This window comes from Salvelinus fontinalis, chromosome 20 (genome assembly GCF_029448725.1).
Source record: "Salvelinus fontinalis isolate EN_2023a chromosome 20, ASM2944872v1, whole genome shotgun sequence".
NCBI classification, from domain to species: Eukaryota; Metazoa; Chordata; class Actinopteri; order Salmoniformes; family Salmonidae; genus Salvelinus; species Salvelinus fontinalis.
In genome coordinates this window covers 23903456-23918866 of record NC_074684.1, presented here as the reverse complement: position 1 = coordinate 23918866, position 15411 = coordinate 23903456, and the positions used below count along the sequence as shown (strand labels likewise).

The 15411-nt window shown below is 42.9% G+C and overlaps 1 protein-coding gene across 3 annotated transcripts in view; it reads left to right on the top strand.

The window, feature by feature from the left end:
• The first annotated feature begins 1388 nt into the window (after positions 1–1388).
• The window catches only part of LOC129817552 (tyrosine-protein kinase Fyn-like), an 80852-nt gene continuing 66829 nt past the window's right edge, over positions 1389–15411 (top strand). For 2 of the 3 annotated variants that reach the window (XM_055872933.1, XM_055872932.1), the window contains exon 1: positions 1390–1578. The gene's annotated coding sequence lies outside the window, so the exon portion shown is untranslated. Of the gene's footprint in view, positions 1579–15411 lie in introns of all 3 variants that reach the window. The other variant, XM_055872934.1, reaches the window with a different exon arrangement.

The following is a 15411-nucleotide window of genomic DNA, read 5'->3' as shown; positions in this document are numbered from 1 at the left end:
CATGGGTTGATAAGATGCCAGTGTTAATAGACTTGTTTTTGGGGATCAACTGCAGGTTGCTGTCTGACTGACTGAGTATCTGGCACATAAATGCAGCATGGCTGTCAATGAGTCGCTGCCCATGGGACATTAGTAACAACTGGTATTTCAATTAGACTACAACAGAGGATCCCAAGAACAACTGCAAGTACCCACTGACCATCCCCCCACCACACTACAGCCAGAGAGAGCTGTTATACTGTATTTTGTCTGTGAAAGCTTTGACTAAATATTTAACGGATGTAGTGGCATTGTCTATGATGTGGAATGTACATTAGGCTTACTGTCATTGTTATTGTAAAAAATTACAGAGACGCTAGTGTGAAACACGGGTACAGCTGTAGGCACACATCTCCTTGGAATATCATGCCTGCACTGACATTTGTTCTGGTACTATGCTGAGAATGTATCAACAGTGTCCTAGGCTCGTTTGTCATTTTTTAAAGGTACATTTACAGTGTGGAATTACAGTGAAGTGAAATTAATGCACAGCCATTTCTTCAGTCTACTAGGACTATGCAATTACTTGCCAGAGCTCTGTTTCTAGAGTATAGACCCGAGTGCCTATTTCATTGGCATCAAATTGAAAAACAGACGTTTCATAAGTGTGACTATGTTTCCATATCTGATCTCACTGATATTTGAATAATCCAGATCTAATTTCCTGAATTCTATGAAGGTATAATGAGAGATAACTAGAGAGCAGTTTGAGTAATACGAACTGTTAATTGTTGGCAGCAGAGGGCGCCCCAACGCAATGATTATTAGAGCGCAGTGTCAACGCGAGAAATCATTGATTGAATTCCAAAATCTTTGATTCAATCGCACTGATGATGATGATGATGATGATGATGATGATGATGATGATGATGATGAGGATCTTCACAAAACTTTCTCCCATAATACAATGTACACATTTTCCGTGTATTGAGCAGTTATTTTTCTATTAGGGTATCGTCTCAACTATAGAAGTATCTAACATTTGGTATTCGTGTAGGCATGTATGTTAATTGCGCACACACTTTTCTAAAGAACTGATGCAGTTGTCAATTAAAACATCACATTTTTCCATCCTTATCATGTGAAGTAGGCCTACTTCATCCCTCCGTCTATTGATGAACATTCATTATGGGCAGCCATGTCTTGACCTAGTCTAGACCCAAAATGAATCTCATGTCATGGAAATACCTCTAACGCAATAGTCTCGCAACCTCAATAATGTTCAAAATGCCTAGCCTACTGACTTTATGGCTACCGAACCTGTTTACTATCCGCTGTTCCTCAGTACTAGTAGCATTATCCCATTCTATTGGCTGGTGGTGTTGTCAATCACTCCACTGGTCCCGTTAGATTCATTGTGGCCCTGTAAAGACAACGCCATCATACCCCATACTCGGCAGCTATAGCGAGTGGGGCAGCTCGAATATCATACAGGATTTATGTAGGCTATTAGGTTATTATTGTCACAAAAACATCAAGCGTCTCATCTTCAACTGCAATGGAATACATTCGTCCGGTTAATTAGACGCCTTCGAATCGGTAAGGAACCATTTGTCCTTACTATCCTGTTTCTGTGTAATCGCACCTATACCAATGCGAAATGAATTACTTAGATTTTATCTTTATTGGATGGCATAATGGATTTAATTAGTGTGTTCTTATGGATAACGCATTTGCTCTCATGTCTGTAGGGTAGCAAAGATGTTACAAAGCATATTTTTCATAAATATCTTTATAGACTGCCTTTGCCATGAGAACAGACAAATTGCATTGGCCAATTACAAGTATCCTGGCCTCGATCCTCGAACGCCTTTATGTCATGTGTAGGCCTATTCATTAGAAATAAAATCTATGTGTTGTGTCTGCAAAAACATTCAACCTTCTTGAGTGCCTTGTCGCATTCAGAGGCTTGGTGAATTTGTTTACCATGATATAGTAGTGATAACCCTCTCCGTCAACATGCTATCTCATTCATTCTTAAAAGATGGCATCATGATGAGGGATTCAATGTAGCAAATGCTCCTACACTTAGAAAAGGTGCTATCTAGAACCTAAAAGGGTGCTTCGTCTGTCCCCATGGGAGAACACATCCACAGAAGGTTCTACATGGAACCCAAAATAACCCTTTTGGAACACATTTTTCTAAGAGTATTATGTAGGGTAGGCTATATAGATTTTTGTTGATTGGTTTCTATTGATTTCTATTTTATATGGCGGAGGTTTATATTCAACCAGTCAACAAGCTTCCAATAACTTGGTTGTGAAGACCATGATCATATGCTCCTAATGTATGCCAACTTGTATTCCTTCCTTTACTATGTGTTCATCACGGCATTTGTTGATGACCCACTTTTTCCATTGCCTTAAGTCAGAAATATGAAATCAAATAAATGGTATTAGTCACATGCACCGAATACAACAGGTGTAGACCTTACAGTGAAATGCTTACTTACAAGACCTTAACCAACAATGCAGTTTTAAGGAAAATACCTTAAAAAAAGAAATAATGTATCAAATAATTAAAGAGCAGCAGTAAAATAACAATAGCGAGGCTATATACAGGGAGTACCAGTACAGAGTCAATGTGCGGGGGCACCGGTTAGTAGAAGTAATTGAGGTAATATATACATGTAGGTAGAGTTATTAAAGTGACTTATGCATAGAAAATAACAGAGAGTAGCAGCAGCATAAAAGAGGGGGTGGGAATGCAAGTAGTCTGGGTAGCCATTTCATTAGATGTTCAGTAGTATTATGGCTTGGGGGTAGAAGCTGTTTAGAAGCCTCTTGGACCTAGACTTGGCGCTCCGGTACCGCTTGCCGTGCGGTAGCAGAGAGAGCAGTCTATGACTAGGGTGGCTGGAGTCTTTGACAATTTTTAGGGCCTTCCTCTGACACCGCCTGGTATAGAGGTCCTGGATGGCAGGAAGCTTGGCTCCAGTGATGTAGTGCCTTGTGGTCGGAGGCCGAGCAGTTGCCATAGCAGGCAGTGATGCAACCAGTCCGGATGCTCTCGATGGTGCTGCTATAGAACCTTTTGAGGAACAGTCACTCAGAATAACACTGCTATTTGTGTTTATTTCAAATCATCTTAATTACATCAAGTGAGTTGGATAACCTACTCAAATAGATACTCCTGAGAATATGCAGTATTTGAGAATTAACCAACCCATTGTTGTGAAATTGGTTGCCACGTTCCTTTGATAATTGGGGTAAATTGCGCTGGTTGACCTTCACATCCTTCAATACAAAACTAGTTATCCTTCCCAAAATCTACTCGTGCTGAATGCACATGCTCTTTTTCCTCTGTGCAGGTCAGAAAAATACTAACTGGCTGTTATTACATAGGTCTATACATTATCATTGTTGCATTATGCTTACTGTCCCAAATAGGAGTACAGAGAGCATGTCTAAGGATTTGTCTTAGGAAACATGTTTACCGAGTTCCAAACTACCTCTGGAAGCAACATCAGCACAGGAGCTGTTCGTCGGGAGCTTCATGAAATGGGTTTCCATGTCCAAGCAGCCGCACACAAGCCTAAGATCAACATGCGCAATGCCAAGCGTCAGTTGGAGTGGTGTAAAGCTCGCCTTTATTGGACTCTGGAGCAGTGGAAACGCATTCTCTGGAGTGAAAAGAATCACGCTTCATCATCTGGCAGTCCGACGGACGAATCTGAGTTAGGCAGATGCCAGGAGAACGATACCTGCCCCAATGCATAGTGCCAACTGTAAAGTTTGGTGGCGGAGGAATAATGGTCTGGGGCTGTTTTTCATGGTTCGGGCTGGGCCCCTTAGTTCCAGTGAAGCATACAATGACATTCTAGACAATTCTGTGCTTCCAACTTTGTGGAAACAGTTTGGGGAAGGCCCTTTCCTGTTCCAGCATGACAATTCCCCCGTGTAAAAGCGAGGTCCTTACAGAAATGGTTTGTTGAGATCGGTGTGGAAGAACTTGACTGGCCTGCACAGAGCCCTGACCTCAACCCCATCGAACAACTTTGGTATGAATCTTCCCCGCAGAAATGTTCCAACATCTAGTGGAAAGCCTTCCCAGAAGAGTGGAGGCTGTTATAGCAGGAAAGGGTGAACCAACTCCATATTAATGCCCATGATTTGTGAATGAGATGTTGGACGAGCAGGTGTCCACATACTTTTCCTTTATACCCTGTAGGAAAGTTTGGTCAAAAACAGGTCAGAAATGTTTTCTGTTTTTCTTTTTGTGTATTTTATTGCACAATGCAAGTTTTCTTGATGTAGGTTACTGGTTTGAATAGAGAGTTTTCCGGTACATAGCTGATGCCGGTACTATCTTGTCTATCTTGGTTTCCTCTTCAAATTGCTTACTGCTTCACCAACATCCTGCAATTGGGCTTCATATCCTATTTGCTTGCTCTTTATTATTGATGTGAATAACTCTCACAAATAGAAAAGGTGCAATTTGTGATCGTTTTCTTCTCCTATAGCTAAGAATATTAAGACATCGGTGTCACGCCCTGACCATAGAGATCCCTTGGTTCTCTATGGTGTTGTAGGTCAGGGCGTGACTAGGGGGGTGTTCTAGTTTTCCTATTTCTATGTTGGTGTACTTGGTATGGTTCCCAATTAGAGGCAGCTGGTTATCGTTGTCTCTAATTGTGGCTCATACTTAAGTTCTCCATTGTTCCCACCTGGGTTGTGGGATATTGTTTGTGTTTGTGCTGGTTGCACCACGGTTTGTTGCTTGTTTATTGTTTTTGTTTGGAAGTTTCACTTAAATAAAAGATGTGGAACTCAACACACGCTGTGCCTTGGTCCGTCTCTTTCAACAACCATGACAATCGGCATAGGCTTGTACTGTTATTCCTATTTTCCGTTGCTTTTTGACCAATGACTCGGAATGGCAGTGAAACTTGCTGATTCGACTTACTGTAAGTCTTTCACAGAAATTTTGCTTGTATTACAGTTGCAGAATATGGGCCAGTAATGTTGATTTCATGTATCAGGTATGGATGCATAGTATGATTGTTTGGTGTGAAAAGATGTTTGCAAAAAGCTCCTGCAGTTTTTGTAGGATCCACAAAGGTAACCTTGACAACCACAGAAAGCCCTGGTCATCCTGAAGTATAATCTTCCATAGAAGCCACATAAATACGCAAACTCAACATGGTTCACAACGTTACAGGTTACGGTCCATGTACGGTCTTGTTCTAATTGTTTAGTCCTTGAGGAAGTGCATTAATAGTTTCAAGTTTTAATGTCACGTGCACAAGTACAGTGAAATGCCTTTCTAGCAAGCTCTAAACTCAGCAGTGCAGTAATCAACATCAATGTAGCACTAACAATAAGGTAGAACAAAAACACACAAGAAGTTAAAATAAGAAGAACACGAGAAGTAAGTTATATACAGGGTCAGGTCCAACGCCATATTTACAATGTGCAGGGATGCTGGAGTGATAGAGGTAGATATGTATAGGAGTAAGGTGACTAGGCATCAGGATATATGATAAACTGAGGGTTTTTCTCAATATGCATACTACCATGCTCCACACTGTCATGCTCCGAGTGCATTCTCCGACCACGTTCTCTCGAGTACGTTCTTGTGAGGACAAGAGTGTGGAGAATGCATAAAACAATACATTTGAGAAGCACTGGCACACCTACTTTATTACCTCCCCATTCACTGAACCTTCTTCCAGCCAGGACAATGGCAACAATAGACGAAACAAGATATACACAAAGCAAACATCTCGCTTCATAATTATCAGCCAGATATGTGAATCGTAATAATCTAGCTAACCAGCTAGTTAAACAGGCAAAAGTTACCTAAAACTAATGTTATGCAATGTAGATTTTCCATGGGTAGCTACTAATTCTTTGTGGCAATCTAGCTAGCCCTATTGACTTACAGCACCCATTCACTGAACCATCTTCCAGACACTATTTTTTAATTTTTTTTATTTAACTAGGCAAATCAGTTAAGAACAAATTCTTATTTACAATTACGGCCTAGAAACAGTGGGTTAACTGCCTTGTTCAGGGGCAGAACAGCCAAAATTAACACATGTATTTATTAATGTGTCAAGATAAAATAGCCAACATATGAGATGTAAATAGGCAACATTTCAATCCGAAGTCTGAGTTTATTTCCTCTCGCTTCAGCTCAAATAATGTCCGCCATTGATTTCAAGAAATGTTGCGTAATTTAGGTAATTTAACCTGATATTGAAGAGCCATGGAAAGTATTTTTTCTGTGTAATTCAACACAATTCACCACAGCCCAGTCAGTCTGCATACAGTAAATAAGCCCAGTCAAAGACAATACTGTGCTCTTCCTCCCAATCAGTCCCATTCTTCTGCTGAAGAGAGAGCTGCCAAACACCCATGTTGCTGCTCACTGTTGATCCTGTGACAGCATGGTATGCTGCTACTCTCTGCTGTCACACTACAGAAAGACAAAACTGCTCTGAAATGCAGTATATCATACTATACAGTAGGAACTTTGGACTGGCTTTTGTCCATCAGGTGCTTTCATCTGAACTGGGATGCTTTGGTTCATATATCGCCCCAAACATCACATTTGTGGGCTTAGTCAATCCAGGATTTTGTATGGGCATTTTGAGGGTTTGTTGGATGTGTATATTACACTCCAGCTACTTTGTGCTCCAGTTTGACAATCTGGTTAAGTGGGGCCACTGTAGTTACACTCTTCTGTGTGACATCCCCTGTCCCCTCACCCTCTTCTCTGACAGCAGAGGCCATTTTGAACTGGCCATGACCAGGAGTGTGTTGTGTTCAGTGCTGATGTAATCACATAGCTTCTGTTCTGAGCCCACTACCAGTCAGATGTGGGGCTCACACGTGGGTCGTCGTCCTCCTAGCCTCGGAGCTCAGCAGTCGCTCTGTGCTGAGCATCAGCCCAATGCTCCGTAGTCACACACAACAACGATGCCCTTTGTCACAAATATAGTGTGGGGAAATGAAACGTATCTCTGTGTGTATTTGACTGTTTTGGTTCAGTTTGTGTGGTTAACACTGACAGGCTCAAATTAACTGCTTTTTACAGATGAGTAAATGTTTACCCATGGATGAATGCAAAGTATGACAGAGCCACGAGGGATGTAAACCCAGCAAAAAAAGAAATGTCCTCTCACTGTCAACTGAGTTTATTTTCAGCAAACTTAACATGTGTAAATATTTGTATGAACATTAACAAGATTCAACAACTGAGACATAAACTGAACAAGTTCCACACACATGTGACTAACAGAAATGGAATAATGTGTCCCTGAACAAAGGGGGGGTCAAAATCAAAAGTTAGTCAGTATCTGGTGTGGCCACCAGCTGCATTAAGTACTGTTGTGCATCTCCTCCTCATGGACTGCACCAGATGTACCCGTTCTTGCTGTGAGATGTTACCCCACTCTTTCACCAAGGCACATGCAAGTTCCAATCCAACAGGTCCCAGATGTGCTCAATGGGATTGAGATCCGGGCTCTTCGCTGGCCATGGCAGAACACTGACATTCCTGTCTTGCAGGAAATCACGCACAGAACGAGCAGTATGGCTGGTGGCATTGTCATGCTGGAGGGTCATGTAAGGATGAGCCTGCAGGAAGGGTACCACATGAGGGAGGAGGATGTCTTCCCTGTAACGCACAGCGTTGAGATTGCCTGCAAGGACAATAAGCTCAGTCCGATGATGCTGTCCACCTCCAAATCGATCCCGCTCCAGAGTACAGGCCTCAGTGCAACGCTCATTCCTTCGACGATAAACGTGAATCCGACCATCACCCCTGGTGAGACAAAACCGTGACTCGTCAGTGAAGAGCACTTTTTACCAGTCCTGTCTGGTCCAGCAACGGTGGGTTTGTGCCCATAGGTGACGTTGTTGCCGGTGATGTCTGGTGAGGACCTGCCTAAAAACAGGCCTACAAGCCCTCAGTCCAGCCTCTCTCAGCCTATTGCGGACAGTCTGAGCACTGATGGAGGGATTGTGCGTTCCTGGTGTAACTCGGGCAGTTGTTGTTGTCATCCTGTACCTGTCCCGCAGGTGTGATGTTCAGATGTACCGATCCTGTGCAGGTGTTGTTACATGTGGTCTGCCACTGCGAGGACGATCAGCTGTCCGTCCTGTCTCCCTGTAGCGCTGTCTTAGGTGTCTCACAGTACGGACATTGCAATTTATTGCCCTGGCCACATCTGCAGTCCTCATGTCTCCTTGCAGCATGCCTAAGGCACGTTCACGCAGATGAGCAAGGACCCTGGGCATCTTTCTTTTGCTGTTTTTCAGAGTCAGTAGAAAGGCCTTTTTAGTGTCCTAAGTTTTCATAACTGTGACCTTAATTGCCTACCGTCTGTTAGTGTCTTAACGACAATTCCACAGGTGCATGTTCATTAATTGTTTATGGTTCATTGAACAAGCATCGGAAACAGCGTTTAAACCCTTTACAATGAAGATCTGTGAAGTTATTTGGATTTTTTATTTATTTTGTAATTTTACCCCCTTTTCTCCCCAATTTCGTGGTATCCAATTGTTAGTAGTTACTATCTTGTCTCATCGCTACAACTCCTGTACGGGCTCAGGAGAGACGAAGGTCGAAAGCCATGCGTCCTCCGAAACACAACCCAACCAAGCTGCACTGCTTCTTAACACAGCGCGCCTCCAACCCGGAAGCCAGCTGCACCAATGTGTCGGAGGAAACACCGTGCACCTGGTGACCTGGTTAGCGTGCACTACGCCCGGCCCGCCACAGGAGTCGCTAGTGCGCGATGAGACAAGGATATCCTACCGGCCAAACCTTCCCAAACCCGGATGATGCTAGGCCAATTGTGCGTCGCCCCACGGACCTCCCGGTCGCGGCCGGCTGCGACAGAGCCTGGGCGCAAACCGAGTGTCTGGTGGCACAGCTAGCACTGCGATGCAGTGCCCTAGACCACTGCGCCACCCGGGAGGCCGTTATTTGGATTTTTACGAATTATCTTTGAAAGACAGGTCCTGAAACTGGAACATTTATTTTTTTGCTGAGTTTATGTTGACATGTGAAGCTAAGCAATCATATGTTTCCCTCCAGGTGAATCCCCCAAGCATCTTTGTGTTGTTTGTGCTGTAGCAGTTTCACTTTAATGCTATGAAAGTGAAAGGCCTGTGTGTTCACTTCTATAAATCTCGTAGACTCCACCCCAAAATCACTGCCGCTTGGCCAGTGTTGCAGCAATATCATGGGATTAAATGATGTGTGAAACTAATATGCTTGCATGAAAGCCTGTCAAAACAAGGTTGGCTCAGGCCTATAGAGATGGCCATCTTGGGAATTTTCCTTCAAAGGAATTAAATTATCTGTTTGTCTAACATCAAGTCCCCAGATCCAGAAGCAGATTGTATCACACACTCTCCTTATCAACACACACATACATACATCACTTCTACACATCACTTCTACCTGTGTGTGTGGCTGAGAGCAACAGCACAGAAGCAGGGCTTCTCCTAATATGGTCCTCAACGGTTTCCATTTTAATATTTCTCTACATTTAATCTCGGCACTCCAATGTACCTTTCATCTTCAATAAAGGCCAGTATTCAGGAGCTTTGCAGTGTAATGGCACTCTTCTGTGCAAACAGACAAGACTATATTTAAAATTATATTGCTAAATAAGTACATGGATTCTACCAACCACCAACCACCTTGTTCTGCTGTCTGCAGAACAAGCCAAATCTTCATACTATGATCTAGGTCACCGTCAAACTCATTCCACGGAGGGCAGTGGCTGCATGTTTTCGCTCCTCCCTTGTACTTGATTGATGAATGAAGGTCACTAATTAGTAAAGAGCTCCCCTCAACTGGTTGTCTAGGTCTTAATTGAAAGGAAAAAACAAAAACCTGTAGACACTAGGTGTCACAGGTGTAGAGAGGAGTAGGCAGTCGCAGGTTTAGAACTACTGAATTTATTTAAGCACCATAGAACAAAGCGGTACGACACCCAAACGCTGCTGTGCTCAAAATATAGCTACATAAAGGCACAGGGCGAACCCAAAGTGCAAAATATAAAGTACTCGGGAAATGGAAGAAAACAAGTAACATGTACAATGACCGACAAAAGACAAATGGCAGAGGGAGTATATATACAGTGATAGAGTGATGATTGGAACCAGATGAGTGTAATGATGACGAGACAAGTCCGGGGTTGATGAGTGAAGGGCGTTTGCCAGCAGTAGGTTCGGCAGCAGCTAGAAGGTCGGCGATGCCGAACGTGGATCATCAAGGATACTGTACTATATTGTTGCGCTTCATTCTTTGTTGAACGGCAGGCCGTTTTCTCTCTCAGTCCCTCCTTCCATCGAACCCCAAAGGTTGTGCATATGAAATAATATCAGTATAACATGTTGTGGGTGGTGAGATTGGGTGATTGTGTACGTTGTGATATGCATGACTCAAGGATTTTTTCATAACTTTAAAGGTAGACTCAGCGATATGGCATAGATGCAGAAAGTAAACAGTACAGTGGGTCAATTCGCGTAAGAACTAAGAGTGTTGAAGCGCGAGGCTCAACATCTCCGCTGTTTTGGTCCCGTGGCTACCACGCTGTAAAAGTATGAAGCGAATCCGTGCACATGCGCAGATACTGTGTGAGAGTGAAGCGTTGCATCTCGCTCATCTCAATATCTTCAGTGCTGCTCGTGGCAGCGTCATTTCTCAGAGTCTGCCTTTTAACACTGATAAATGGTAAACATTTGAGTGGTTTATTGCATTTCCCTCGGCAGAATAAAGTATGAATCATGTGCTGGTGCTCTCCCCAATAGGAGAATGAAAAGAGTTTACAGAACAATATGTTTGCTAATTTATTATTGATATGTTGCCCTAATGTTAAGTGTCTGCGTTTTCAGGGGGAAACAAAAGTGGTCTGTTTGTTTGCTGTATGATTGTGTCCCGGGAGTTTTTATGCATCTTTATCTGTGTTTGATGTCATACATTATACATTTGTGTCACAAAGCCTCTGTTCTTTTTTGTCAAAATATTTTCATGTGCTCTAAGCAACTACTGCTGCTGTATCAAAAGCAATGGTACACTGCATTACAAAGAAGCCATTATGCATTTAGGAATTTCAGTGAGAATGTTGTTCATGCCACATTTGAGCGGATTTTCAACCAAAATATAGACTAGTTAACCGGGAACGATTGGGATATAAGCAGATAGACTTTTAGGCATTCTCATTGGACTGCAAAAATATGAAGCAATACTCTCCCATTTCAACATAAGTTGTGATATACAGTAGTAGTACAGCAGAACTGTATGGCAGACAGCTGCATTGCAGTCAGTTATACAGCGTCTTAGCAGTGCCTGTCTGCCCTCCATTCTGTATCACTCCAATAATACTGTATAGTGATATATTGGTTTACAGTAGAACAGTAAAATGGTATAACAGGTAGCAGTTATACTGTGTCTTTGAGTGTAAACTCTGAGTCTACATATGTTGTCTGTATATCCTGTTTATTGTGGCAGCACCACTTCAGAGTCAAATTCCTGTACATGCAAATGTATTTGGTGAATAAAGTTGATTCTGAGTGGTGCGTGTCTGCCAGCCATGCTCCCTGCTCCTCTCTGTTGCCTCTCTACAGTGTCATTTTTCTGCAATGCTGATGCAGCTGCTGCTGGCTGGGGGGCTGACAAAGGGGACGTTTGCTCATCCTGGAATCATGAAGGCCTCCTGGCTGGCACACCAGGCCTAGTTCCTCAGTGTGCCCCATTCAAATTCCCCCTCATTGCCAGGGGATAAAGCAATATTGACCAAATTATAGAGCTTTACCTTTTAGGAAGCCGTGATAAACATCAAAGGGGCCATTTTTAATGTTAATGTATTTATCTTTAATTAGTGTAGTGGGAGAACAGCAACAGAGCTCAATGTAGTAGGGGTTTACTTCACACATGCTTCCTCTGCAAGCTATTTTGAAGGAATCTAATTTTCTCATAATCGTGTTGTGTATTCAGTATTGACATTTGCAAAGTTCCCCTGGTCTAGGTTAATGTGAGGTCTCATTGTAGTAGGCTACAGTGAGTCTTCATCCAAAATGCCATTCAACTCTAACCTTTCATTCATTGTGATCCATTGCCTCCACTATGTTGGTGAAATCCTCCTGCACTGTACATTTGAGGCATCCTGCCCATACACATCATCCATGGAGCCAGAGCAGATATTTACAGTGAGGATGTTTGTCCATGTTAATCCACCCTGGCTCTGTCAGTCAGATATTGAGTCCCAAATGGCACCACGTTCCCTATATAGTGCACTACTGCCCCAATGGCTCTGGTCAAAAGTAGTGCACTATTTAAGGAATAGGGTGCCATTTGGGACGTCCCCAGAGAGCCTCTGTGTGAAGGCTGTCTGCTCATATACATACCTGACCTGTCAACCAAAGCCCAGTCTGTGTAGTGGGGACTGGCTGAGGAGTGGTGGTCTTTTCTCGTGTTTAGTGCCAATACCATATCTGAGATACTGCTGTGTGATTATTATGTCTATGCAAGACATGCAATTATTGCACATGGTGTACTGTAGATACTGCTGCTATTGAAATGGCAAAGTGACTAGTCCCTTGGCCTTTAGAGGTAAGCCCTGAAATTAACTTGGTGTGCGTTAGAGATGGTAGATGTAGGAGTATGAGATCGGCCAGAGCTGTGGCTACTGTCCCTCAGGCGGCATATGGCGTGCCCCTGCTTAGTGCCTACCCAGCAGGCTGTGCATGGAGAGCTACTCCCCCTCTGGGGAGTCAGTCTATCAGCCCTAGCTATGTGCTCTGCTCTCTACTCATCTGGCCCAGTAAAGAGCGACAGTAAGAATGACTGAGCTTGTTGTGCCCTGACAGTCATGTGATCTGTGTGTGGCTGAATGACTCCCCCCGCAGGCCTCAGCCCCAGTGCCATTATGTTTTATTGGAGGGGCTGGGGATGAAAAGAGTGCCAGCTCTGCTCTGCCCCTGGTCCCTGGACTGCGGCTTCACTCACTCAGAGAGCACGGCCTGCTGGGAGCTCGTCGCCATGGCTGTCCAGTGCCCAGACAGACAGAGACAGAGGGAGGGACAGAGACAGAGGGAGGGAGGGCAGAATGGAGAGAAAGAGAGAGAGACCACAGAGTGGACACAGACATAAGGAATGGCTAAATGACAACTTTCTGCTGTTGTAGGGTGCTGAAAATCACGTTTTACTTCCACATATAGAGCAGTGTATTTTTGGGACTCGCTCTCAGTTTCATCCAGATATACGCCCAAAATAGGATAGCTCAGCAAACCTCTCAATTTGAACAAAAAAAAACATTTTAGAGTGGTGTCTGGCAGAGCAGAATACTTCTGAATGAGGGTACTTGATTTTTTTGTCCCTTTGTCTCCAAATGAGACTTTTAATTGTTTGCAGGTTTTGCCAAAATTATATCCTTTTACATTTGCATGCCATTTTATCCTTTATATTGTATACCAGCCTATTAATAGCTATCTCAGCCATCTGCCTGTGATTTCTACACTATATCAGGATGGCTCCAATATGTGATGTCATGCATCACCCAGAACAACAGTAGAGAACAATGGGTCAAGGAAAGTCTGAAGGAGGGAGAATGTCAAACATGATTATTGCTTGTCTCTACTGGCCCATTCTCTGTTCTCTTCCAGCAATTTCTGTCTATCTGTCTGACCAGCCTCAGTCAGAGAGAGGTAATCAACTACTGAAACTTCCTCTCATATATCTTACCCACCAATTTCCTCTGGCCTCAGTATCTAAATCAAGATATATTCCATTTAGTCTGATTGTGAGTTTTCATTAGAAAAACCCTGTGTCTACACTATTTGTAGTACAAAATGAGGGGTGCGATTCAAGTCCATTTGTATGTGCAAGCTACATAATGACTGCCTCAGTTGCCTTGTACCCCTGCACATAGACTCAGTACTGGTACCCCGTGTATATATCCAAGTTAATCTTACTCATTGTGTTTTTATTCCTTGTGATATTATTTTTCTATTATTTCTTTTGTTTCTCTCTGCATTGTTGGGAAGGGCCTGTAAGCATTTCACTGTTAGTCTACACCGGTTGTTTACCAAGCATGTGACAAGTACGATTTGATTTGCCTGCCAGAATATTTAGACTATATACAAACTGGAGAATTACACACAGAAGACCAAACTACAAGACTAAATATTATCTCATGCTTATTCTTATACCGGTTACAACAAAGTCAAAAACAGTTAACAGATTCATATAGAAATGCATGCATTTGATGAACAGCTCTCTGCTCAGAAGTCGACTTTGTGTGCAATGAGTTATAACAGATTTGTCTGTGGAAAATTGGATTCTGTCATAGATAAAGTACATTTAGTCAATTTGCCATGTAGCTAACCCCTGTCCCTATGGGCACGATGACTCCACTCTGAAACATTAGTGTCTTCTCGTTTCAAAGTGCTGGCAGGGCATGGTGCATTTGTTGTGTGCTGTTTTAAGTGGAGATTGATTTGTGTGCAAGTTCAGCTGTTGTATTTGCCGGTAGTAGATGTTTGGTTAGATGCAGTTTAGGATCTTATGCACAACAAATTCATGCAAACATATTGTACGAATTGGATTCATAACATATCATTACACTTATTTTTTGGGGGGGGGGGTGGTGACGTCGTACACAATTGGATGACGTAGTACACAGAGAACGGGGACCTAATTTGGCTCGTGAGCACCACTTTCAAAACTACTGGCTGAAATTTTACAACCGTTTTGGAGCATCACTTTAATGTTGTGCAAAAGGTTATGGTTCTTCAAACCTTACCATCTCAGTTTGAATGAATTGTTGCAGCTATATGTTTTTGGGGTGCTTTCATCAATTATTTCTGTGATTTCTACTGAAAGGCTGCAGTGGACTCTGTTATGAAGCCAATATTTCTACTTGCTGGATGAAGGATTACTAGATACTTAAGTTATTGTAAGTTACTCAGTAAATAGGTTAATAATTGCTTAAAGCACACTTTGCATCATCCATATGGTCAGTAGTTATTCCAAGTATCAGGAGGCAAAGCTCTGTAACACCTGTATGCGGCTCTTGATTGAAGGATACTTGATGAAAAACACTCTCATTCAAGCTATTTTAGATAATACTATTTCAGGTCAGAACATTGAATGAATTAAGCCCCCCAAATCCACCTACCTGGTACAGGAAATATACAGAGAGAAATGAGGCCATCATACAGACAGATTTTTTTTATTAAGCCTGGCACCTAGTGTGTCCCACGCTGCAACCTGTTGTTTATCAATGGACAGATATTGAGGTCACGGTTCAACAGAGCACTGCCTGTCACAACTTCCCAAGGCATTAGCTCTGAGGGCCAGGGCTGGGGCCGGGGCGGAAAATGAAATTGCAAGACCCATTTTTTGAG